Raw genomic sequence first — 25,738 nt, forward strand, 5'->3', positions numbered from 1 at the left:
AAGCATGGAGTCTTAACCACTGCACCACCAGGGAAGTCTTTCTTGCTTAGAGTGGCTGAGATGGTTGATTATAAACTTGGAGCTTCTGAATGCTACCTTATCTTAATGAATCTGAGAGGGAAGTCAGTATAGCAGAAAGTGGAGCCTCATGATGGAGAGAGAGAAATTCCTGAAAACATTAGAAACCTTGGATTAAACCATGTTTGCAGCTATCCCTACCCCTTGGACTTCTCAGTTATGTGAGCCAATATTCTGTCTCCTGCTCTGTCTCTGGTTTAGTCTCGTTTCTGTGAACTTGCTACCACTGATAGGAGAAAATGGAAAACAGCCTTTGTGATATAGATAGAAACAGGGTAACAGACACAGTGCTATTATTCTTGAGCAAAAATAAAGACAGTTGGTCCACACTTTATTTATGGCCTTTCATGTCTATCTCCCAATGTGAAGGATACAGGGAATGGATAAGGCAAGATTTTCATGTTATCGAAAGAAGATAAATAAAATTTCATTAGCACCACTCTCGGTTTGGAGGGGATTCCTAACTAGAAGGTGACAATGGAAGGATATATACTGCTTTAAAAATGCAAACTAATAGAAAGGGGAAATTATGTATGCATTATTAGCAAAGAAAGTCTCTCCACCAGTGTGGAGAGCTTTGTGGTCCAGAATGAGAACCACAGAAACAAGTTCACACTCCCCTCTCCACCCCCACCCTAGACCAGAGGAAACTTCCAGAAGATGCTTTTGCTAATTGGTCTTGTGGCAAAGGCCACAAAACAGGGTGTTCACAGGGAATTCCACTTATCGAAAGCATAAACCGGAATTCTACTTTTGCTGAAGTTTAGAACATCTGATAAATTATCAGCTTACTTTGCTAACAGTTTTTCAGAACACAGACGTAATAACAGAAGAAGCTGTTCTGTTATTTTCCCCCTTGACTATAAAGGGAAGGCGTCCCTTTTATGGAAAATTGGATAATACGGTGGTCTAACGGCAACGGCTGATCAATCTATTTCCAGATGTGATGATGGGACTTGTGTGCCAGATACTGGCTAATTATCTCATCAATAGGCTCATTTAATCTCTGCAGCAGTTTTAAGAGATCCATTCTTGTATGAGCCTCATTTTGTAGATGAGGAGACTGAGGTTTATCGAAACTAAAAAAGTTTGCTAAGCCAAGTGGGTATCATAGAATCTGAACTCAGCCATCGGGCTCCTAGCCACTGCAGTGGGCCACGTCTTTCATTCCATGGGTAGAAATCCCCCATTTGATGGTATGTTTATCATTTTGTAGATTGCTTTTTTCCTCCCAGTGGATATTATGATGAGTACTTTCCCATTTTGTTAAAAACTCTTTTTTTTTTTAAGTGCACAATTCAGTGTTTATTAGTAAAAACTCTTAAAGTTTTCAAAATTAAAAAAAAAATGTAATGAGACTAATCTAAGGGAGGCCTGTACACCCATTGCCCAGCTTCTACATTTGTTAATATCAACCAAACACCAACCCTCCTCAAACCAAAAACAACCCCAATTTTCAACCCACCTTGTTTCCTCCATCCACTCCCCACTCCCCTTATCTAAAGCAAGTTGCACATGTTGTTGTTGTTTAGTCATGAAGTTGTGTCCGACTCTGTGACCCCATGGATTGTAGCCTGCCAGGCTCCTTTGTCCATGGGATTTCCCACGCAAGAATACTGGAGTGGGTTGCTATCTCCTTCTCCAAAGTTAGAATCACATTATTTTATCTGTAAATACTTCAGTATGAAATTTTAGTAATTCTTAAAGAGTATCAGATAGCCAGTTTGTGCTCAAAATTTCCTGGTGTAAATATTATTGTAAACACTTTGTAAATTTGATTCTGGGACTTCCCTGGGGGTCCAGTGGCTGAGATTCGAGCTCCCAATGCAGGGGGCCCAGGTTCAGTCTCTGGTCAGGGAACTAGATCCCACATGCTACGACTAAAGATTCCACATGCTGCAACCAGGATCGAAGATCCCGTGCATGCTGCAACTAAGACCTGGATCAGCCAAACTACTGAGCCTTCGTGCTGCACCTACTGAGGCCCAAGCACCTAGAGCCGATGTTCTGCTACAAGAGAAGCCACCGCAGCGAGAAGCCTGTGCACCACAAAGAAGAGAGCCCCAACGCGCTGCAGCTGGAGAAATCCTGTGGACAGCGACGAAGACCCAAGGTAACCAAAGAGTTAAAAAAAAAAAAAAGAATTGTTTACATAATCTCAAACTGCATTGTCAATGAAGGACCACTAAGCCCTTGTGGCTATTTATATTCATTAAAATTAAATACAATTTGAAAGTCCATCCCTCAGTTGATGGCTGCCTTTCAAGGGGTTGATAGCCCTTCAGATCAGATCAGTCACTCAGTCGTGTCCGACTCTTTGCGACCCCATGAATCGCAGCACGCCAGGCCTCCCTGTCCATCACCAACGCCCAGAGTTCACTCAGACTCACGTCCATCGAGTCAGTGATGCCATCCAGCCATCTCATCCTCTGTCATCCCCTTCTCCTCCTGCCCCCAATCCCTCCCAGCATCAGAGTCTTTTCCAATGAGTCAACTCTTCGCATGAGGTGGCCAAAGTACTGGAGTTTCAGCTTTAGCATCATTCCTTCCAAAGAAATCCCAGGGCTGATCTCCTTCAGAATGGACTGGTTGGATCTCCTTGCAGTCCAAGGGACTCTCAAGAGTCTTCTCCAACACCACAGTTCAAAAGCATCAATTCTTCGGCACTCAGCCTTCTTCACAGTCCAACTCTCACATGCGTACATGACCACAGGAAAAACCATAGCCTTGACTAGACGGTTAGTGGCTATCAAGGAGCTTCCCAGGTGGCTCAGTGGTAAAGAATCCGCCTGCCAATGCAGGAGACATGGGTTCGATCCCTGGGTCAGGAAGATCCCCTGGAGGAGGAAATGGCAACCCACTCCGGTAGAAAATCCCATGGACAAAGGAGCCTGGTGAACTACAGTTCATGTGTTCGCAAAGAGTCAGACATGACTGAGCACAGATGTGGTAGTGGCTATTAAGATAACTGGTTCTACAGATAACTGTGTGGTTAGTGGCTATCTTATTGGATAGTGTGGATAGAGAACTTTGTCCATCATCACAGAAAGTTTGGTTGGGCAGCTGGTCTAGGAAGGAGCAGTATTTATAAGGGCAGGAGAGCCTAAGCAATTTTAAAATATCTGCATTGGTAACGGTGGAAGATCTTGAAAGTGTGCTAGACATCTGTATGGGGACCTTGACCAGCTTATATCACCCAAGAGGAAGCAGCATATGTATCTCAGGTCTCACCATTCATTTACTTCCCTGCTCTGATTGAACCACTTAGCCATGTACCAGCGAGGCTGGCTTTATTTTTATAACTTACTTCCTTTTCTTCTCAAAAAACAAACAAACAAAAAAAAACCAAACCCTATTCATACTCAGCAGTGGAAAAACTGAAGTTAGCCCAATCTTATAAATATCAGCTCTGTCCAGCCACTTCCAGTTTAAAATAGTTTTCATTTCGAGGAAGGAGAAGGAAATGGCAACCCACTCCTGTATTCTTGCCTAGAGAATCCTGTGGATAGAGGAGCCTGGTGGGCTACTGTTCATGGGGTCGCACAGAGTCAGACATGACAGAGGCGACTTAGCATGCATGCATACGTTGGAGAAGGAAATGGCAACCCACTCCAGTGTTCTTGGGTGGAGAATCCCAGGGACCGAGGAGCCTGGTGGGCTGCCGTCTATGGGGTCGCACAGAGCCAGACACGACTGAAGCGACTTAGCAGCAGCAGCAGCAGCAGCATCAACTAAGAGTTGGAAATGTGCCATCATGTTCAGATGTTGTCATCTTCCATCACATGTCAGTTGAGAGCCTCCTTGCCCTCAGCTCGGGGAGCAGAAGATGACTTTGCTTATTAACACCCCTTTCCCTCCTCCCTGCAGCCCCTTGTGCCAGCTCTGAGGGTCTCCCATGGAAAGTGGAGAAGGACGACCCCTCCTTTCTTTGCCAGGCTATGCTTCTCTGCTTGACTAGCCCTCAGCGTCCACTGGTGGCTGTGTACTTGGCTGGCCCCACCGGTATGGGGTACCAGGTAGGATTCGGCCTTGAGGCTTGGTGCAGCCAAGGCCCGCCAGTGTGTCTCTGTCCAAGGTCTTCACCTCCCTTTCTCCACCCCACACCCTTTCCCTTACTTCTCCCTGGTCCTGAAAGTTACTAACTCAGTTTATAAAGGGTACATTGGTTATCCATTGCTGCAGATCAAATGACCCCAAAATGCAGCAGCTGAAAACAATAAACCATTATTAGTCCACATAGTTTTTGAGGGTTAACTGGGTGGTTCTGACTCCAGGTATCTCGTGTGGTCCCCGTCAGGATCCCAGCTGAGCTTCATCACCTCAAGGCTTGACTGGGGTGGGGATCCACTTCCAAGATGGTGTGCCTGCATACTCATTGGCAAGGGGCTCACTTCTTTCCCACATGGGCCCCTCCACAGGGCTGCTCATGACCTGGCAGCTGGTTCCCCCAGACCAGCTGATTCAAAAGAGAGAGAATGACCAAGATGGAAGTGTCTTTTAAAACCTAATAACATCTCTTCTGTCATATTCTGTGGGTTTCGTAGACCAACTCTCATAATTGGGAGGGGAGCTACCTAAGGGCAAGAATACCCAGAGACATAGATACTAGGGCGGAGGGAGGCTGGTTACTATGATGAGGTTTATCCACTGTGAGGATCTGGCTAAAAATCAAGCTCTCTTTTTTCTTAGTCTTTTAAAATTAGGCAGGTTGCTTTTACCGCATGAGCTTTTCCAGGAAAGACCTAGGAAAGGTCCTTGCTGCAATTACCCTTGATACACCTGCTTATAAAATCACATTTTGTTTTTATTATATAAGTAACATGTATTCATTGTTGGAAAGGAAAAAAAAAAAAAAAACACAGACTAAATGAAAAGTCAGATAAAAGTCATGTCTTAGTCCACCTTCAAAATTAAACTCTGACACTATGGTTTTACAGAATTTTCTTCTGTGTGAATGTTACTTTTATGGAATCTTCTCTGTCTATTTATGCTTTTAACAACTATTGTTTGAACATCTATTTATGTGTCAGTAATTCTACTTCCAGGAGTTTGCCTAAGGAAGCATTCAAGGCCAGGAGCAAAGAGTTAGATACAATCAACTTATTCCAACACATTTACCCAATAATCTTAATGCTGTTTTATGTTTGTAGTTGTGTTTGTACTTAGGAAAATCTTTTTCTTCATCGTTTCTGATTCTGGGAGTTCTTATCCTCATCTGTTTATGAAAATCTCATTTTTGAGTGGTGAGATCTTAAGAAAATCTTTCCACTTTCTTTGCTTTATGTTGAGTTGGCAAAAAAATTCCTGTTTTTATGTAAGATGCTGTGCATTCCTGTGTGCTTAGTTGCTCGGTCATGTCTGACTCTTTGCAAACCCATGGACTGTAGCCCACCAGGTTCCTCTGTCCATGGGATTTTCCAAGCAAGAATACTGGAGTGGGTTGCCATTTCTTTCTCCAGGGCATCTTCCTGACCCAGGAATTGAACCTGCATCTCCTGCATTGGTAGGCAGGTTCTTTACTGCTGAGCCACCTGGGAATGTTACAGAATAATAATAATAATAAAAGGTATCATTATGGCCATCCAGTGTCCTCCACAGATGCACTTTTCTCTTGTCATTTTTTTGTTTCTTTGCCCTTTTTCTCTGAATTTTGAAAAATATTTTCAGGTTGGTCCCTACACATGAATACTCCCCTTTTTAAATTTTTAAAATAAAAAAAAAATAATTAAAGCAGGCAAAATAATACTCACAACATACGTATAACAAATAGGCTACCACCATCTGTTTAAAATCGAACAGTATCTTAGATGCTCCTCCCCGGTCACCTCTATCCTGAAACTTATGGTTATCATTCCCTTGCATTTCTTTATAGTCTTATTGATACCATGAACATGCATATCTTTTTACATTGTCTAGTTAATGCATTTTTTCTTATGCAAGTGCAATCAAGTTACACATGCTCTTCTGTGCATTGCTTCTCCCTTCCCATTTTCACGTCTGTGAGAGTCATCCATGCTGATGGATATGGCTGCAATTAGTTTTTATGGTGCTGTAGTGTTTCCTTGTGTGAATGCACCCCATTGTATCAATTCTGCCCATGGACAGTGGGAAATTTCTGGATTCTTGCGATTACAAAGAATGTTGCAGTTCACATTCTGGTATATGTCATCCTCTGCGCACACACATAAGGATTTCTCTAGAACAGTCGTTCCCAAACTTGACTGCACATTGGAATCACGTGGGAATTAACGCAACAACAGCCTATTGATGTGTGGCTCATCCCCCCTCACCACCACCCAAGGCATTCTGGCTTAACTGGTATAGGGTCTGACTGGCATGTGGGTGTTAGAAAGCAGGTTTGGAACCATTACCCTCGTGTGTCTGCCTGTCCTGCGAATTTTCTTACGAGGAACGTGGGAAAATTCCAATCGCTTCAGGTTTTCACCAGTATGTGGTATTGTCTGATTAACGAACATTTTTGGTAACATCAATTCTACCATTTGCAAAGGGACTGAGGATATGAGCTGTAATCTGCTATTGTTCTCAGTTTCCTTATATTCCTCCTTTATCAATCCCTTAATGCTACTTTTATTTATCTTGCTGTCTTCTTTTCACCTGAGTCTGTTTTTCCTTGTAATCCTATATTTCAGAAAGGTCATGTCTTCATGTATCCTCTGGTGGATGCAAAAAATTTCCTGGCATTTTCCTACCGATGCAACAATGGATGGTTATCAGTGGCTTGCTCTTCCTTTAGGCCTTCTAATAATGCATCTGCTTTCTTTGTCGTTGTTGTTCCCCACTGGATTTTTTCGTGGACCCCGTGCTGATTTTGTTCTCGCTGTCTTTTTTTTTAGAAAATCTGGCTGTGTTGGGTCTTAGTTGTGGCATGCATTTGGGATCTTTTGTGACGTGGGCTCAGTAGAAGAGCTGGAGGTGGGATCTGAGTTCCCTGACCAGGTATTGCACCTGTGTCCCCTTCATTGTGGAGAAGGCAATGGCACCCCACTCCAGTGTTTTTGCCTGGAAAATCCCATGGATGCAGGAGCCTGGTAGGCTGCAGTCCATGGGGTCGAAAAGAGTCGGACACGACTGAACGACTTCACTTTTACTTTTCACTTTCCTGCATTGGAGAAGGAAATGGCAACCCACTCCAGTGTTCCTGCCTGGAAAATCCCATGGATGCAGGAGCCTGGTAGGCTGCAGTCCATGGGGTCGAAAAGAGTCGGACACGACTGAACGACTTCACTTTTACTTTTCCCTTTCCTGCATTGGAGAAGGAAATGGCAACCCACTCCAGTGTTCCTGCCTGGAGCCTGGTGGGCTGCGGTCTATGGGGTCGCACAGAGTCGGACACGACTGAAGCGACTTAGCAGCAGCAGCAGCCCCTTAATTGGAAGGTGAATTGTTAACCAATGGACCACTAGGGAAGTCTCTGGGTTTGTTGCTCTGAATAACACATGATCTAATACTTGTCAGCAGTTAGAAGGCAAATCACCTGTGCTCATGGGAGACGCTGGTCCCTTTTCCTACCCAGGCTACAGCTGAAGTAAGGCTTGAGCAATGCAGATCCTGGTGCATTTCTTTGATTAAAACAGGCTCTCACTTGGGATTCCACAGCTCTGTGGGGTGGCATCTTCCTCTCGCTCCCCTTTGAGGAGGGGTTCCGACTTAACTGATTCAATACCAGGTCTTCCTAGGTTAAGGGAGGGGGCAGGCAGGAGAAAGTTAGAATGCCCACGGCCTTTTCTGAAAAATGGAGATGATAATAGCATCTGTGGATTTATTACACAGAAAGGGCTTAGCATAATGTTTGACAGATGGCAAACATTTAATAAGTGGTAGTTGCCCTCATATTTTATTGTTGGCATATTACTAGTGTATTGTATATTTGTGTGTATACTATTGACATGTAGTATCATTACTATTCATCCTACTGGAATGAAAGCTACAGTGAAGGTAAGATAATTTTGTCTATTTTTGTTCATTTCTTTATCCTCAGCAACTAGAACAGTGCGTGACACATGGTACACACCCAAGAAATATTTGTTGGATGAATGAAATTTAGAGAATTTGGAGAGGTTATAGTCAGAATTGCTCACCATGTGCTATTTTGAATCAGAAGTTGGCAGTGTTACTTGTATTAGTGAAAAATCTGAATCAACCTATATATATAGGTCAAATAGCAAGGGTTAGTTGAATAAATTACAGCACGTCATATGCTGGAATGCTGTGTTGCTATTGCATATTATATTGTGCAATATTTTTTGACTGGGGAAATGTTTACTTATATTGTTGGAATGAAAAAATTATAAAAAAAAACTGTGTGTACTGTATAATCTCAAATATATAAAAATTGTGTGTATATAGAAAAAAACTGAAAGTAATATAACAAAACATTCATAATGGTTGTCTCTGGTGGTGGGATTAAAGATAATTGTGAATTTGCTTCTATGAGCTTCTCGGTGTTTTCCAAATATGTTTATAATAAGCATACATTATTCTGGAAATAAGAAAATCGTAATTTTTAACAGATGTGTACCAAAGATGAATTAAGTGGCATAGATCCCAGGGATGCAGTACTATTAGTACAGATTCGGAATAATAACGTCAGGAAGGCTAAAGTTGGGAGTGCTTTAGGGCAGTGGTCCCCAACCTTTTTGGCATGAGGGACTGGTCCCATGAAAGACAATTTTTCCACAGACTGGGGTGGGGGAGTAGTTTCGGAATGATTCAAGAGCATTACATTTATTGTGCACTTTATTTCTATTATTATCACATGAGTTCTACCTCAGGTCATCAAGCATTAGATCCTGGAGGTTGGGAACCCCTGGTTTAGGGTTCAAAGAAAAATTTAAAAGACAATAAAATGGCTACTAGATCAGTTAACGGTCTTAGTTGCTGCTAACCAGAAACTAACTCTGGCCAGTTTGAGCAGCCAGACAGTCTATTTAAAGGGAGCAGAGCAGCTCATAGAATTGCCAGGAAGACAGGAGGACTGTGGCAGCAGCCCCCAGAGAGAAACAGTGCTCGAACTCCACTGCAGAGCTAGCCCCGTTTTCCCTGCCGATGCTGGGTGCAGGGTCAGTTGGGCTGCCCTGGGACCTGAACTCTCCCCTGGGAACCACAGCCCTCATTACAGAGGGTGCTCAAACTCAAGACACTGCTGTGTTCCTGGGAGCGTTAGAAATGCAGATTCCCAGGTTCTATCCCAGACCTACTGAGTCAGACTCTCTCAGGGTGGGACCCAGCCATCTGCGTCTCAGTAGGACTTCAGGGTAATTCTTGAGAAGATTAAGGTTTGAGAAGCATTCTCCGTAGCTGCTGGTGATTCTTTGCATTCAAAGTCTAAGACGCATGTCTCTGATCAGCAGGCTCTGGGTCACATGCCCATATCCTTGCTTCAGAGGAGGCTGGGGAGTGGGTGTCAGCAGTGATCAGCTCTGTGCTGATTTATGGGGGTGTGGGGTACTCAAAGACCTGGAGAAACAATCCAGATGCTGACCCACCAAGAGGAATGACTGGTATCTACGTCCTATTCCAACATTTGGAGCAATCAAAGAGGCATTTAGGGATAAGGTCATTGTGTCAGCAGTACTGATGATCATTTTTCCCTGGCCTTTGTGAGGAACAAGAACAAAATCTTCAAACTGAAAAATGCACAACAAATTGTCTTTTAAAATCTTTTTAGCATTTTTAAATTATTAAAATTTATTGTTAATTGGAAGATAATTGCTTTACAATGTTGTCTTGGTTTCTGCTGTACAATTAATTTTTTTTTATTGAGGTAACATTGTATGTTTCATGTGTCTAACATTATGTTTCTAGTTCTTTATACCCTACAGCATGCTTATCACCAAAACTTTTGTTTCTATACAGTTAACTTTCTTCACCCACTTTTCCCTCCCTGCTGCCCCTTCCCCTCTGATAAGGGCTACTCTGTTCTCTGAATTTATGTGTTTGCTTTTGTTTGGTTTGTTCACTTACTTTGATTTTTTTCTTTGCTACATTCCATATAAAAGTGAAATCATATGGTATTTGTCTTTCTCCATCTGACTTAGTTCACTTAGTATAATACCCTCAAGATCCACTTGTGTTGTCACAGCTGGGAGGATTTTTATCTTTTTTATGGCTCAGTAGTATTCCAGAGTGTATGTGTACCACATCTTCTTTCTCCATTCATGTGATGGACACTTAAATTGTTTCCTTATCTTGACTATTGTAAACAATGCTTCAGTGAACATTGGTGCACATATATCTTTTCAAATTAGTGTTTTTGTATCCTTGGGATAAATACCCAGAAGTGGGATAGTTGTATCATGCAGTAGTTCTATTCTTAATCTTTTTAAAGGAATGTCTATACTCATTTCCATAGTGGCTGCACCGATTTACAGAATTTTCAGATTAAAAAAACCCTCAGTAATGTGCATTGTCTATGGATACATATAAGTGTACTAAACATACACAATGCAAAGGAATTCTATCGCTCCTTCTTTGGGGGATGGAAGTGGGGTTTCAGCTGTGTTTGAGACACCTTGTTTCCTCAAGAAAATTATTTGAGACAAATATGGCAAACATCTGTTTCATCATGGTAGTGAGAACATGGATGCAAACATAGTATTAATAACATTGAACTACTGACACACCTTGGGTCTGACCAGAAGAGACTCTACCTGCAGGGCTGGGCCTCATCCTGCTGTGTGAGCCGTTATACCTGTCTGTTGCTGGATTGTGGGCGGATCCTTGAGAAGGACCAGGCATGATACAGGGTGTCACCAGAGCTTTTGGGTAGGTTTGTAGATGATTATCTCGGGCTGAAGGCACATCAACAGATTGCCAGCTCTTGGCTCTGTCCTACCCAACAATGTCATCTATAACTCAGGCGAAAACATGGAAGGGACACAGTTAGATTTGCAGGTGATGTGAACGCAGGATTCATGAGAGACCCCCAACTTGACTCAATCTCAAGATCTCATGCTCAGGAGTGAAGATGGGGTCGCTAACATAATCATCTCAACAGGTGGAAATAAGAAACTAGAGTCAATGAAACACACTTATGGAAATATAAAGACAGTACTTCATTGAGCTTAAAACCAGACTACTTGTAGACACCTGGCTTGGCAGGCTCGCATGTGAAAATTCCAGGAGCTTTAAAACCTTTTGTAATCTGCCGATAGGAGTATACATTGGTTCTGGAGGGTAAGTTGGTGATAAGTAATGAAAAGCCTCACAGGGAAATGCATGTCTTTTGATCCAGCAATTCAACCTCTAGGAATTATTAAGAAATCATCAGATATGCTAAGTGAAATAAGTCGGATAGAGAAAGACAAATACTGCTTGATCTCACTGACAAAGAGAATCTAAAAAAATTGAACTCAGGGAATCAGAGTAGAGTGGTGGTTCCCAGGGGCTGGTGGGAGGTGTAGGGAACCGGAAGATATTGATTAAAGGGTACAAACATCCATTTATAAGATTACCAAGTCCTGGGGATCTCATGTACAGCATGGTGATTATAGCTGATGATACTGTATCACATACTTGAAAGTTGCCAAGAAGAGCAGATTGGAAATTCTCTCCCCACAAAAAAGAAATGGTACCTATGTGATGGGATAGAGGTGTCGGCCAATACTATGATGATCATCATTTTGCAATATGTAAGTGTAGCAAATGAAAATCAACGTGTTGAACACCTTGGACTCACACAATGTTATATGTCTATTTATATCTCAATAAAGCTGGAAATAAAAGAAACCATCAGAGAAATGTGCAGAGACAGATGTATAAGGAGGTTTATCAAAGCATTGTTTAGAACAGCAAAACAAAACACAGCTGTACAGAACCCATCCAGACGGTACTGGTTAGATATATATCATACGTGGACTATTAAACAACTGATAGAAAAGACAATATAATAAGCAGATAAAATAGTCTGGAAGAATATGTTTACAATGATTATGACTGGGTGGTGGGTTGTGAGAGTTTTAAAATTTATCTTTTGTTTATTTGTATTTTCTCATTTTCCAGGGTTATGTGTTGCTTGTATGGAGAAGCAATGATTTTTAAAAATTAGTTTTAATTGAATATATAGACAAATAGACAGGAATATAGCAGGCCTTTGCAGTCAGAGAACAGCAAAAGTGGATCATGACACAGAACTAGTTCAGTAAAAAAAGAATGCTGTTGACACCACTAAATTCCTGAGATCAGAGCCTTGCACTGCTGAGCCCTCTGGCCTGGACACTGGAAGTCAAGACTGGTATCCCCTGCCCCACTCTGTTCCTCTTTCCTAGCTTCAATTCCCCTCTCTCCCCTCATTTCAAAGCCTAGAAGTGTGTGCATCTGATTGACAGTCTAGGTCACCAGCCACGCTTGAGCTTCACGGGAGGCTGGGAGAGGAAGATCCAGAATATTCTACTTATCTAGTTACTGTAGGACTCTGCCTCAGTAGAGTCCTTGAGCAGCCAAAAAAAACACCAAAGTCCACTTTAGCATTTGACATATTTTTTTTCCCTTCCTTTCTTTCTGTCTCCTTTTTTCTTGAAGTTTAAGTTGCTTTACAGTGTCATGTTAGTTTCAGGTATACAGTATAGTGATTCAGTTATGTATCTATATGTATATATATATACATGTATATATGACTTTTCAGATTCCTTTTTCCTCATTGGTTATTATAAAATACTGAGTATAATTTCCATCTTGCACTGCTCCTCAATGGGTCTCCCTGTTTTCAGTCTCCCCTTGGAGCCCATCTGCAAGCTGGCAGCAAGGCTCTTTGTGGTGGACATCATGGTGGGTGCTCCAGTATCATTCCAGCTCAGATGATGGGCCCAAGCCCGGCATGGCACGTGCCTCTCTCCTCTGACAGGGCCATGTGACCCAATGAGATGAGGGGAGAGGCACCTGTAGGGAAGATGCTTTAGGGTTTATTTGTGCCTGAATGTGTTACTGGCACTGCCTTTTTGCAGCCACCCCAGGGAAAGGCAATAACTAGTGTTTGCACGGTGGAGACTTGGAGAGATTCTGGGGTGTTTATGGGGCTGGTTGTACCATGCCTGTAGCTTGCCTGCCCTTTATTTCCAGTAAGATGATCAATGTCCTTATGGTTTACGTTAGTTTTCATTGAATGTCTGTTATTTGCAGTGGGAAGCATTGTCCCTGATCGTCATTTAGCCAGAATACAAGTCTCATCATTTCGCTTCTCTGTAGTTTTTGCATTGCCTTTGGAATCAAGTTCACGTTCCTTAACACGGTTCACAAAGTTCTTAGGTTGTAATCAGATAATCCTGTGTCCTCTTCTACAAACACCCTGCACTTCTACTCTTTTTCTTCCCTAGGATGTTCTTGTCCTCTTTCTCCATCTACTGGACTTTTATTCACCTCCCAGGGTCGGCTCAAGTGACAGTTCATCTTTGAAGTTTTTCTTAATGCCCCAGTCATGATAAATGAATCCTTTAAGTGTCTCCGAGCACTTTGTGTCTGTATTATAGAGCTTTCTGTAGCCTCACACAACATGGCAGGAACTTCTGTTTTTGCTCCTTTGCTAAAGTAAGAATTCCTTGAAGGCTACTACTATGTTCCATCCTCCTTGTAGCTCTCGTATCTTGTGTAGGACCTAATGATTCTATAAGTACTAATGAAATGTTTATGGGGTACATCCTTGGTCATCCAGATTGTAGATAACCTAGCATATGGCTATTAACTTATTATTTTATTAAAAATAAAGTGATTATTATCAGTAATAATGTCTTTTGGACTTTGCAGTTTAAGAAGCTCTTTAATACACGCTGTCTCAATTAATCCTCCCAGAACTCCTATAACACAAACATTATCCCCACTTCACAGATGAAACTGCGTAACCAATCAAAGTATATTTGTTGAGTGCCTACAATTTGCATAATGCTATGCAAAAGGCCAGCTGTGGAGGGAGGTGGCAAAGAAGTAAAAACCATAGTCTCTCTTCTCACAGAGTTTACAATTTACTCGGGGAGATAAAAAAATAAAACAAATGTGTCAATCACAAGAGACAAGAGCAGTGCAATACAGCAGTGCAGAAATTTTTTTCCATGTATTATTTTTTTACTGGAGGATAATTGTTTTACAATGTTGTATTAGTTTATGCTGTACAACAGAGTGAATCAGCTATATGTATACATATATTCCCTCCCTCTTGAACCTCCCTCCCACCCAGACCCATCCCACAGTGCAAAAATGTTGAAGGCAGTAATTTATTACATAATAAGAGAAGAATATAAGATATAAGTACCACACGAATTACCATAAGAAAGGAGAATAGGAAAGATATATCCATCTGAATGCAAAGTTCCAAAGAATAGCAACGAGAGATAAGAAAGCCTTCCTAAGTGATCAATGCAAAGAAACAGAGGAAAACAATAGAATGAGAAAGGCTGGAGATCTCTTCAAGAAAATTAGAGATACCAAAGGAACATTTCATGCAAAGATGGGCTCAATAAAGGACAGAAATGGTATGGACCTAACAGAAGCAGAAGATATTAAGAAGAGGTGGCAAGAATACACAGAAGAACCATATAAAAAAGATCTTCATGACCCAGATAATCATGATGGTGTGATCACTTACCTAGAGCCAGACATCCTGGAATGTGAAGTCAAGTGGGCCTTAGGAAGCATCACTATGAACAAAGCTAGTGGAGGTGATGGAATTCCAGCTGAGCTATTTCAAATCCTAAAAGATGATGCTGTGAAAGTGCTGCACTCAATATGTCAGCAAATTTGGAAAACTCAGCAGTGGTCACAGGACTGGAAAAGGTCAGTTTTCATTCCAATCCCCAAAAAAGGCAATGTCAAAGACTGTTCAAACTACTGCACAATTGCACCCATCTCACATGCTAGCAAAATAATGCTCAAAATTCTCCAAGCTGGGCTTCAATAGTATGTGAACTGAAAACTTCCAGATGTTCAAGCTGGATTTAGAAAAGGCAGAGGACCAGAGATCAAATTACCAACATCTACTGGATCATAGAAGAAGCAAGAGAATTCCAGGAAAACATCTACTTCTGCTTCATTGACTACACTAAAGCCTTTGACTGTGTGGATCACAACAAACTGTGGAAAATTCTGAAAGAGATGGAAATTCCAGACCACCTTACCTGCCTCTTGAGAAATCTGATACAGGTCAAGAAGCAGCAGTTAGAACCAGACATGGAATAACGGGCTGGTTCCAAATTGGGAAAGGAGTATGTCAAGGCTGTATATTGTTGCCTTGCTTAAATAACTTATATATAGAATATATCATGCAAAATGCTGGGCCGGATGAAGCACAAGCTGGAATCAAGATTGCTGGGAGAAATATCAATAACCTCTGTTATGCAGATGACACCACCCTTATGGCATAAAGTGAAGAGGAACTGAAGAGCCTCTTGATAAAAGTGAAAGAGGAGAGTGAAAAAGTTGGCTTAAAATTCAACATCCAAAAAACTAAGATCATGGTATCCAGTCCCATCACTTCATGGCAAATAGATGAGGAAACAATGGAAACAGTGACAGATTATTTTCTTGCACTCTAAAATTACTGCAGATGGTGACTGCAGCCTTGAAATTAAAAGACACTTGCTCCTTGGAAGAAAGGCTCTGACCAACCTAGACAGCATATTAAAAAGCAGAGACATTACTTTGCCAACAAAAGTCCATCTGGTCAAAGCTATGGTTTTTCTAGTAGTCCTGTATGGATGTGAGAGTTGGACCATAAGGAAAGTTGAATGCCAAGAATTGATGTTTTTGAACTGTAGTGTTTGATAAGACTTTTGATAGTCCCTTGGACTGCAAGGAGAGCAAACCAGGCAATCCTAAAGGAAATCAGTCCTAAATAGTCATTGGAAGGACTGATGCTGAAGCTGAAGCTCCAGTACCTTGGCCACCTTATGTGAAGAATTGACTCATTGGAAAAGACCCTGATGCTGGGAAAGATTGAAGGCAGGAGGATAAGGTTTAGATGTTTGGATGGCATCACTGACTCGATGGACATGAGTTTGAGCAAGCTCCAGGAGTTCGTGAAGGACAGGGAAGCCTGGCATGCTGCAGTCCATGGAGTTGAAAAGAGTCAGACACAACTGAGTGACTGAACTGAACCATAAGACTTAAGATAACTCTGGGGCTTACAGTGGAAGTCCATGAAGCATCTTCCAAAAGAGATTGAACCTGAACTGTCGGGATCAGTGGGATTTCACAAAATGAGGAAGGGGAAAGGCATTCGCTGTGAAAAGGGAAGGCTAACAGGGAGAAAGTACATCTCTAGGCAGCAAGGAAGAAGAGGGGATAGTGAAAGTCCCATGGAAATGAATGAAGGATTGTTGGATGGATGGATGGATGAATGGATGGGTGTATGGATGGATGAACAGATAGATACACAGCTATCTATCTGAAAAGATAGGTCGATAGGGGGCTGGGTGGCTGAGTGTATGACTGGATGAATAGATGGATGAAATTGCAGGTCGCAGAGGCTGGCGCTCATTTTGCTGAAAATGTCTCTAAACACAGCAGCACGATGATGAATTCTGTTCTCTTCACAAAGTAACTTGGTTTAGGGACTTCCCCGGCAGTCCAGTGGTTAAAACTCTGTTCTACTGCAAGGGGCACAGGTTTGATCCCTGGCTGGGAAACTAAGATCTTGCATGCCGTGCAGTGTGGCCAAAAACAAATAAACAAAACCCCAAAGTAACTTGGTTTAACTCGTCCAGATGAAAGAAAGACATTGTGGGTGTCCAAAATCATTTGCTGATTTGAAACATTTGAATGCGGTCAGAGGTACATGGACAGGCCTGGGCTTAGGATGTCATCAGGCCAGGATAGCTTTTTCACATTATGCATGGGTATGTTTTCTCCAATCACATGTGTGGAGACACACGAGACTTTGTTTGGGATTTTTCTTTTCCTTTTTACTGCGTTATGCCAAATTTTTGTTTTGACTGAATTGTCACTTTCCAACTTCCCGTGTGTGGAAGCCCAAAGCCCCATGAGTCAGCATAAATGAGACACTTGGACCCATAATAATGGTGGTAGCAAGTGTTTACATAACTTGGGTAAAGGATACAGTTCAGCTTGTTTGGGAAAAGGATATTCTTGATGGGAAAGTAGACTTGGTCCCTTAGTTCTATCCTTACTCCTGATGTAATCTCATCCAAGGTTGATGGGCTTATGTGATTAACTTGAGATGAGAGTTGCCCCCTCCACTAGCTTTTGATCCCTAACTATTGATGAAGCCACATTATTAGCATAATATGGCCACGTTTCTGCCCGCTCCACAGTATAACCCATCATCTGGGTTCCTGGTATGGAATTTCTGGCTGCACACCAGAGCCAAGGGCCATGTATTTAAACACAGGGGCTTTTCCTCCAGCAGAGGTGCTTTCCAGCCGGGGGCTTTTCCCAGGATAGGTCTAGCTGCAGTCTAAGTCAGAATGTTTGAACTCAGTCTGAAGTGTGCCTTTCTTCTCAGTTTTTAAAAATTTCCCAGCCTGAGATGGCTTGAGTAGCCTTCATTCAGATGTCTTGTGGTTTCTCTGTGAAGGCTTTTCTGGAAGACACTGTTGTTTAACTACACAAGTAATTTCTGGCCCCCCTTTTCCCTCCAGCTGCCTGCAATTACAGAAGCTGGAAAACCAAGTACAGAATTTCCCACATGTGGCCATGTAATCTGATTTGGGCCAGTGAGAAGAAGAGGAAGTGTAGCTGGGGCTCCTGGGAAAAGTTTTCTTCCTTAAAAGAAAGACAAGCTGAGATGCTCCAGGATGTCACCTTTCCCTCCTTTTCCCCATCTCAAATGCATTATGTTGAGATATGACTTGAACAGTTAAGGAGGTTGGATTGGTGGGCTGAACAAAGTCTGCAGATACTTATTGAACCTCCACTGTGTGCCTGACTGGTGGCTCAGTAGTAAAGTATCTGCTTGCCAATGCAGGAGACACAGGTTTGATCCCTGGGTCAGGAAGATCCCTTGGAGAAGAGATTGGCTACCCACTCCCGTATTCTTGCCTGGAGAATCCCATGGACAGAGGGGCCTGGTGGGCTACAGTCCATGGGGTCATAAAAGAGTTCGACACGACTGATTGACTGAGCACTGTTTGCCTGATGCTATCCCAGGTCCCAGGGATGTAGTTTCAAACATGAAACGGTGGGTGCCTGTCCTCACAAGCTTGACAGCTTGGTCCCAGGGAGGGTAAAATCAACAAAGAAGAACAGAAATGGATGGACCAATATTGACCGAAACTGAGCAGGCCCAGCGAATCAGAAAAGAACTTTCCACATCTGAGGAGGGAGAAGGGGTAGACCCTCTTATAGGGTGCTCCTGTTAAAATACCGCAGATGAGGCAGGCTGAAGATGAAAGAGCTGTAGCAGGGAGCTTCACAACACCTACAGGGCAGAGATCAATCTTCACCATGAAAGGGAGAACGAAAGAGGGAGAGCAAAGCGGAGAAGCCGTGGGGGTCTGAGGGGCACGTATCCAGCTGCAGGCAGAGAAGAGGGTGGTTAAAGAAAACCCTTGAAACTCTGTCAGGGCAGACAGAGGAGTAATGAAAGGGATTCTCATAAGTGCCTGAAAATAGGCTGACGAGGACTGTACAGATGACGGCTTAAAAAGGTTTTGTTCTTCTGTGGGACAAGGAATGCTATTGTGGTTCATAGGAAGTGAGGTGCGCTAGTGTGTGTGTGGCTGAGATGGGGGCTTGAGGGGCAATCTCTAACCCCAAATGCACAGTGACTGTCAGTGGCTATTCAGGATCTTACACCTGCCTGAGCAGAGCGCTAGAACGTCCCCATGGAGATGCAATGAAGTCAGGCCCTGGGGTAGGAAGACAGAGATGTCGCTGTGTGTCCGAGTCAGAGCACATGACTTTCTACGAATCAGCATGACTCTGCTGTGTTAGCATCTGAGGGAGTGGCTGCAGCAGGGAGAACTGGGGACTGACTGCAGCCCCGAGAACCTGCCTCAAAGGGCCTCTAGAGAACCCGTAAATGAAGGATCACAGCTGCCCTCGAAGGAGCCCCCACTGTGACCCCAAGGGTTAGGTGGGTCCTATCGTCTGGCTCAGAGTCTGCCTCAAACCGAATCTGGAGAGTGACCAGAGGCCTGCAGAGAACACCAGGTTGGAATTTTCTGCCTTCCTTATATCAGAGGAGCCATGCACTGAGATGTAGGAGAGTGTGGGCTCCGGGGTCACCCTCAGGGTTAAATCCCAGCTCCAGGGTGGCTTTGGGCAAATTTTAACCTGTTTTTGCATCTACAAAATGGGCACAGTGGTTCCTTCCTCATGGGGCTAAAGGGGAGTGAAGGCTTAGAAAGTGTGTAGGACATAGTAGGCACTCACACTGCGCTCAGTCGCTCAGTCATGTATGACTCTTTGTGACCCCATGGACTGTAGCCCGTCAGGCTCCTCTGTCCATGGGATTTCCTAGGCAAGAATACTGGAGTGGGTTGCCACTTCCTTCTCCAGGGGCTCTTCCTACCTCAGGAATTGAATGCCTCCTGCCTTGGCAGGCGGATTCTTTACCACTGCTCCACCTGGAAAGCCCCTAGTACGCACTCTATAAATAACTGCTGTTGTTGTTGTTATTATTACCTTCGGGAGTCTGGCAAGGGAGAGGCACATAGTTTTTGGAATATACCATTTCCCCTTGGTCTTTAGCTTCGAGGGCAACCAACATTTTTCAGTCCAGGGTCAAGTCTAAAGACAAACTTTAAACGAAGTCCCAGACCCCTTAGCTGTTACTTCTTTCCTCTGCCCAGAGCAGTAAGCAGTGGTGAGAAGCCTTCCAGGGTGGTGTGACCTTGGCTTAAGAACAGCTGGGAAGCCAGCCTGGAAACACACACAAGCCCGCTCATCACTCCTCCCCAGAAGTTCTGATAGCTGCTGATAGGAGCCGAACGACCTGAACCTCAGCTTCCCCCTGCCACCCAAGGTTGTACTTAAGGAGACACTGTGATTGTTCTGGGGCCCCTGCCCCCACCACATGGCCTTCTACTAATAGATGGCCCTGCCAGGGCAGCCCTCACCTCTTTTTCTGGCTCTCTGCTTAAGTTTCTCCTTGACCCTGGGGGAGGATGATTTGCATAACATTTTAAAACAGAATTGTGGCAGCTTTTGTTAGATGCCAGGGGTCCTGTGAAGGGCACAGAGGCTAAAGAGGAAAAAACAAAAGGAAACATTCTGGGAATTCCCAGTTAGTTCTTGGCATCAGTAGGAATCTTAGTTCTCGGAGAAGTTTTTCTGGCACCCTAGTACCCCCTCCCCCCTCTTCCTTCTAACACTTTCAGGAGCTTTGTAAGTGCCTGGGGCTGATTGGAGGCTGAAATAAGTCTTTTTTTTTTTTTAGAGGTCCCAGGTGGTACCTGGGGGTTCACCGCTGGAGATACCGTGTGTTGGGCAGATGTGCTCAGATGGGCAGCTTGGTGTGTGTCCAGATCTCTTGGAGCTGTGTTGGTAGCCAGAGCCCTCTGGGGACCAGGGCTTTCGTTAAGGTCCTCTGCTGTGGCCTTGTCCTCATTGGTATTCCTAATGATGGTAACTGGGGTAAGGACAGTAATCACCTGTTTGAACTATTGTGGGTATTGAATGAGTATATATACGAAAAAGGCCTAGAATAGCGCCTGGCACAGAAGAGTCCTCAAATCTTAAGCTATTTTCTGTAGCATGTATGCATGCTATGCTAAGTCGCTGCAGTTGTGTCCGACTCTGTGTGACTCCATAGGGCAGCCCACCAGGCTCCGCTGTCCACAGGATTCTGTAGCCAAGAATATTGGAGTGGGTTGCCATTTCCTTCTCCAACAGTCAAGCTGGCTACCTTTAAAGGTGCGGCCTCACGCATGCAAGCCCACACGTGCACACACGCGTACACGTGCTCACTCACCGCTCCGGCTAGGGGAGGGCCACGCATGGCGGCTCCTCCGGCTCAAGGCCAGGGTTCTTGCTAAGCTCCTGGAAGAAGAGCAGCAACTGGAGGCTGCGCAGGCTCTTCAGGCCCTGGGGGGACAGCGGCTGCCCTCCGTCCTCCCCCACCCGACCCCCTCCCCGTCGTCGTCGTGGGGCTGCGGGGAGCTCCTGGAGATGTAGCCCTGGTCCAACTGCACAGACCACCGCTGCTCCTCCTCGTGGGGCGTGAGCGCGTCCTGGAGGCTCGGGCTCCGCTGCGGGGGCGCCCCATGGGGAGGAAGAGGACGCTGCTCCACCGGGGACCCTGGCCCCCCAGCAGCGGGCAGGCCTCTTCTCCCTCTACCAGGGCCAGCTGGCCAGCGCCGCTCCCCACCTCCTGTGGGACGGGCTCCACTACCTGAGCCCGAGGGGCCCTGTCCACCGGGACCACCATGGTCTGGAGTGTTGGGGCTTCCGGCTGCCCCGGTATTTGTTAAAAGTAAATCGATTCTTTTAAAAATAATCCACCTTTTCTTTTTAAATTAAAAAAATTTTTTTTTGAATTATGAAAGTATGACATTAACATTTACAGGAGACTTGGAAAATACAGAACAAAGTTAAATATAGTTCTACTCTATATTACAGTTTTTTTTAAAGTAGCTAAATTAAGATTTTAAACTGGAGTTTCAATACCAAGCTTTCAAAAATTAATAGAATGAATAGACAGAAAATACTAATCCATTCTTTTCTATGCCCCAGAGGTCCTTTTTGGTAGAGCAAGCAAGTCTTTGGGCCTTCCCAGGTGGCGCTAGTGGTAAAGAATCCACCTGCCAATGCAGGTAGACATAAGAGATGCAGGTTTGATCCCTGGGTTGAGAAGATCCCTTGCAGTAGGAAATGGCAACCCACTCCAATATTCTTGCCTGGAAAACTCCATGGACAGAGACGCCTAGCTGGCTATAGTGCATGGCACCACAGAGAGTTGGACGTGATGAGCGACTGAACACACACAAGCAAATCTTTCCACCTTGTTTTTCTTTTTTAAAAAACTTTTTTTCTCTCTCCTTCTTCCCACCTTGTTTTTCTTCTTCAAGAATGCTTTAGTGATGCTTTATCTTTTGCATTTTCTTATAAAATGTAGGATTAACTTGTTAACTTTTGTCAAAAGAAAGAAAGAAAAGGGGAGAGAGGGAAAGGGTTTGAGGGGAGAAGGAAGATACGAGACTGTAGAAATGTTTGATCTGGATTGTACTGAGTCTGTAAACAGATTTGGAAAGAAACCATGCCTTTATTTTGTAAAGTCATCTATAAGTTCACATGCTGTATCTTTGTTTTATGAAATTTTTTTTTAGTAGTTCTTAAGGATCTAAAATTTAATAGTTCTGTAATTTTCTCTAGAGGTCTTGTATGTGCTTTATTCGCTGTTAGGAAATTGATTTTTAAAAATTCAATTATAAGCAGAATAATTTAAAAAATCATTTTCTACCTGTTCGGTGCTGGAATAAACAAGTATAATTTATTTTTACATTTAGATTTTTAAATTTTTATAAGTAAACTTTAAATTTTGGATTGATTTTAGATTTATAGAAAAGTTGCAAAGAGAGAACAGAGTTCCAGTATATCCCGCATCCAGTTTTCCCTAAAGTTGTTTTTTTATTTTTGGCCATGCCACATAGCTTGCGGGATCTTAATTTCCTGACCAAGGATCCAACTCAGGTCCTGGCAGGAAGAACACCAAATCCTAACCACTGGACCACCAGGGAATTCCCCAGTTCTCCCTAATGTTTATGTCTTACATAACCGTGGCACACTTAACAAAACTAAAACCAACATTGTGCATTACCAGTTACACTCCACACTGTACTTAGATCTAATAGTGTCCTTTTTTGGTTCCAAATTCCAATCCAGGGTGTTTGCTGTTCTTGTTTATTCACTAAGTTGCATCCAACTCTTTGTGACCCTGTGGATTGTAGCCCGCCAACCTTCTCTGTCTATGGGATTCTTCAGGCAAGACTACTGGAGTGGGGTGCCAAGCCCTCATTCAGGGGATCTTCCTGACCCAGGGATCGAACCCTCATCTCTTGAATCTTATGCACTGGCAGACGGATTCTTTACCACTGCACCGTATGGCTGTAAAAGCTTCCAAACACTCTCAGTGTCTGTACTCATCTGTGGGAAACGATTAACAAGCCATTCAGAGATGGGCACTGGCCTCTGAACTACAGTGTGAGTAGCATCACTCCAGATCTGTGCTTCTTGAACTGGATGTGCTCACAGATGGCCTGGAGATCAGGTTCAGGGCCATGTTTGAATTCGCTGTGTCTGGGAGGGACCTGGAGTCTGTGTTTCTAAACACCCGGGGATGCTGCTGCTGCTGCATCATCACACTTCAGAAGCCTCTGACTACAGCATGTTCTCTTTTGTCATGAGCAGCTATCCAAATATTTGAAACTGACAACTATGCTTCCAGCCCCCAAGCTTCTTCTCTGGACTAAAGAGGACCAGTTCCCCCAATTGCTATTCAGGCAGCAGTTGCCACACCCCCGTACCCCAACCCCTATTCGGGCTGCACCTGTGGATGGCATGCCTCCCCCCTCCCCCCACCCCCAGCCCTGCCTCCTCTTTCCTCTTCCTGTCCTCCTGACATCTTGTGTAGAGCACCTTGTGTTAGTCATTCAGTTGTGTCCGACTTCCTGTGACCCCATGGACTGTAGACCGCCAGGCTCCTCTGTCCATGGAATTCTCCAGGCGAGAATACTGGAGTGGGTAACCATTCTCTTCTCCAGGAGATCTTCCCAACCCAGGGATCCAACCTGGGTTCCCTGCATTGCAGGCAGATTCTTTACTGTCTGAGCCACCAGGGAGGCTATTTCCTTCAGTCATTCCTAGGTTGGCTCCAGGCCTGGGGGGATTTTTGGATCTCTCATGCTTCTGGGAAGCTCTTCAGGATGGAGGAAGGAAGTTGCACTAGAGCCGAAAAGTGCAGTGTCCATCTGCCCCCTGGATTGATGCCCTGGTGAGCCTCCTGACCCCTGCCCTCTCCAGGGTCTCCTGTCTGCCCTCCAGAGTCACCTCAATTCAACACTGGTGACCTGGGCTTTCCTGTCTGCATCCCCCCTTGAAGCACCCGATTCACTGGAAGGGCTTCGAGGAGATAACAGGGGGGCCTTCCTTTTGCTGGGGACAGGGGGCTCTCTGACCACACCAAGACACAGGGGCTTTTATGACTACTTTGACACTTTTGTGACCCTCTTTACAAGGATCCCCTATCCCCACCACCCTGAAGCCCCCACCTCCATGTCTCAGGACTCCCCCGAAGCCAGGCTTCAGTCAAGGCTTCGTTTTGGAAGATCCCTGTAAAATGTGTTTGCTGAGAAGGAGCAGAATTGAGTCAGCCTCAAGTCCTGACATCTCAGCCAGTATTCTTCTATCAAATTAGGAAGTAGTTTCCCCAGCCCCCAGGGCATAAATCTTATCTTAAAGTCTAAAGATAACTCTAGAAAATTATGCACAGCTTTATAGAGAAATGAAACCTCAAAGAGATGAGAAACTCTATTTCATCATCCTGGTTGTGGGCTTGTCTGACACAGGGCTGTCATCGGCATGTATGTATTAACTTAAGCTTCTTTCATTTAACTTCTTTTAGTAAGTACGTTAATATCTGCATCTTGATGGACTCAAATGTTGTTTGTGCTGTTCTCTCTTACAAGATACATAACCCTCCGAGTAATCCTAGACTATCATGGTAATTGCAAGCTCGAGCCCTGCCATTCACTAGCTGTGTGACATTAAGCAAATTCTTAACCTCTCTGAACCACACTTATAAAATGAGGAGAAAATAGGAGCCTACAATAGAGAAGTTTTGTGAATATTAAATGAGATGATGCACGTTAAGTTCTTAAAACAGCAGCTAGCACATGAAGAGTGCTCTGTTAACATCAGCTGCTGTTAGAACTATGACCCAACGTATTCAGATAGCCCTCAATTACTAAGCATTTTAGGTTATTTGTGATTGTTTAATTTTAAAAATAGTCATGTAAAAAGATTTTGAAAAATTCATTTATTTTATTTTTGGCTGGGCTGGGTCTTTGTTGCTGTGCGGGCTTTTTTCTCCAGTTGTGAGTGGGGGCTGCTCTCTAGTTGTAGTGTGTGGGCTGCTCGCTGTGGTGGCTTCTCTTATTGCAGAGCACGGGCTGTAGGGTGTGCGGGCTTCAGTAGTTGCGGTTCCTGGGCTCTAGAGCGCAGGCTGTGGCATGTGGGCTTAGTTGCTCTGTGGCATGTGGGATCTTTCTGGATCAGGGTTCAAACCCGTGGTTCCTGCATTGGCAGGTGGATTCTTCATCACTGAACCACCAGGGAAGGCCTGCAATTTTTTTTTTTTGAGGTATAATGAAAATTAATTTAATAAAGCTTTTATCAGAGAAGACCATAAAAGAACACACGTAATAAAGACAACAAGAGGATTCTGACAAGCCCTGCAAGTATTTTATTGTTATGAAAATGCTGTTATGAACATTGATCCATTCTGGCAACCTCTGTGGACTGCCTCACCTGCCCTGGAGGATTCTAAGATGATGAAGAGGGTGCTGGCTCTTGAAGAGGTGGCAGTTTAGTGATGGAGAGAAACAGGAATTGGGTGATTATGAAAACCCAAGGGCCCCAGAGAGGAATGGGTGAGGGCCGTGAGGCGGGCGAACGTTGGGAGGCGCTCAGTGGAGCGGTTGGGGTCTGAGATGAACTTGTAATTCCTCAGAGGGAAAGGCACTTGTAAGTCTTATTA

At 43.9% G+C, this 25,738-nt stretch overlaps 1 long non-coding RNA gene across 2 annotated transcripts in view; it reads left to right on the forward strand.

Moving 5' to 3' along the window:
• The first annotated feature begins 1,954 nt into the window (after window positions 1–1,954).
• Window positions 1,955–25,738, forward strand: part of LOC113877998 — a 33,404-nt gene continuing 9,620 nt past the window's right edge. For both annotated transcript variants that reach the window (XR_003506882.1, XR_003506881.1), the window contains exons 1-2: window positions 1,955–2,191; window positions 3,946–4,094. This is a non-coding gene — a long non-coding RNA (uncharacterized LOC113877998). The remainder of the gene's footprint in view (window positions 2,192–3,945; window positions 4,095–25,738) is intronic.

The sequence above is a fragment of the Bos indicus x Bos taurus genome, chromosome 19 (assembly GCF_003369695.1).
Source record: "Bos indicus x Bos taurus breed Angus x Brahman F1 hybrid chromosome 19, Bos_hybrid_MaternalHap_v2.0, whole genome shotgun sequence".
In the NCBI taxonomy this organism is placed as follows: Eukaryota; Metazoa; Chordata; class Mammalia; order Artiodactyla; family Bovidae; genus Bos; species Bos indicus x Bos taurus.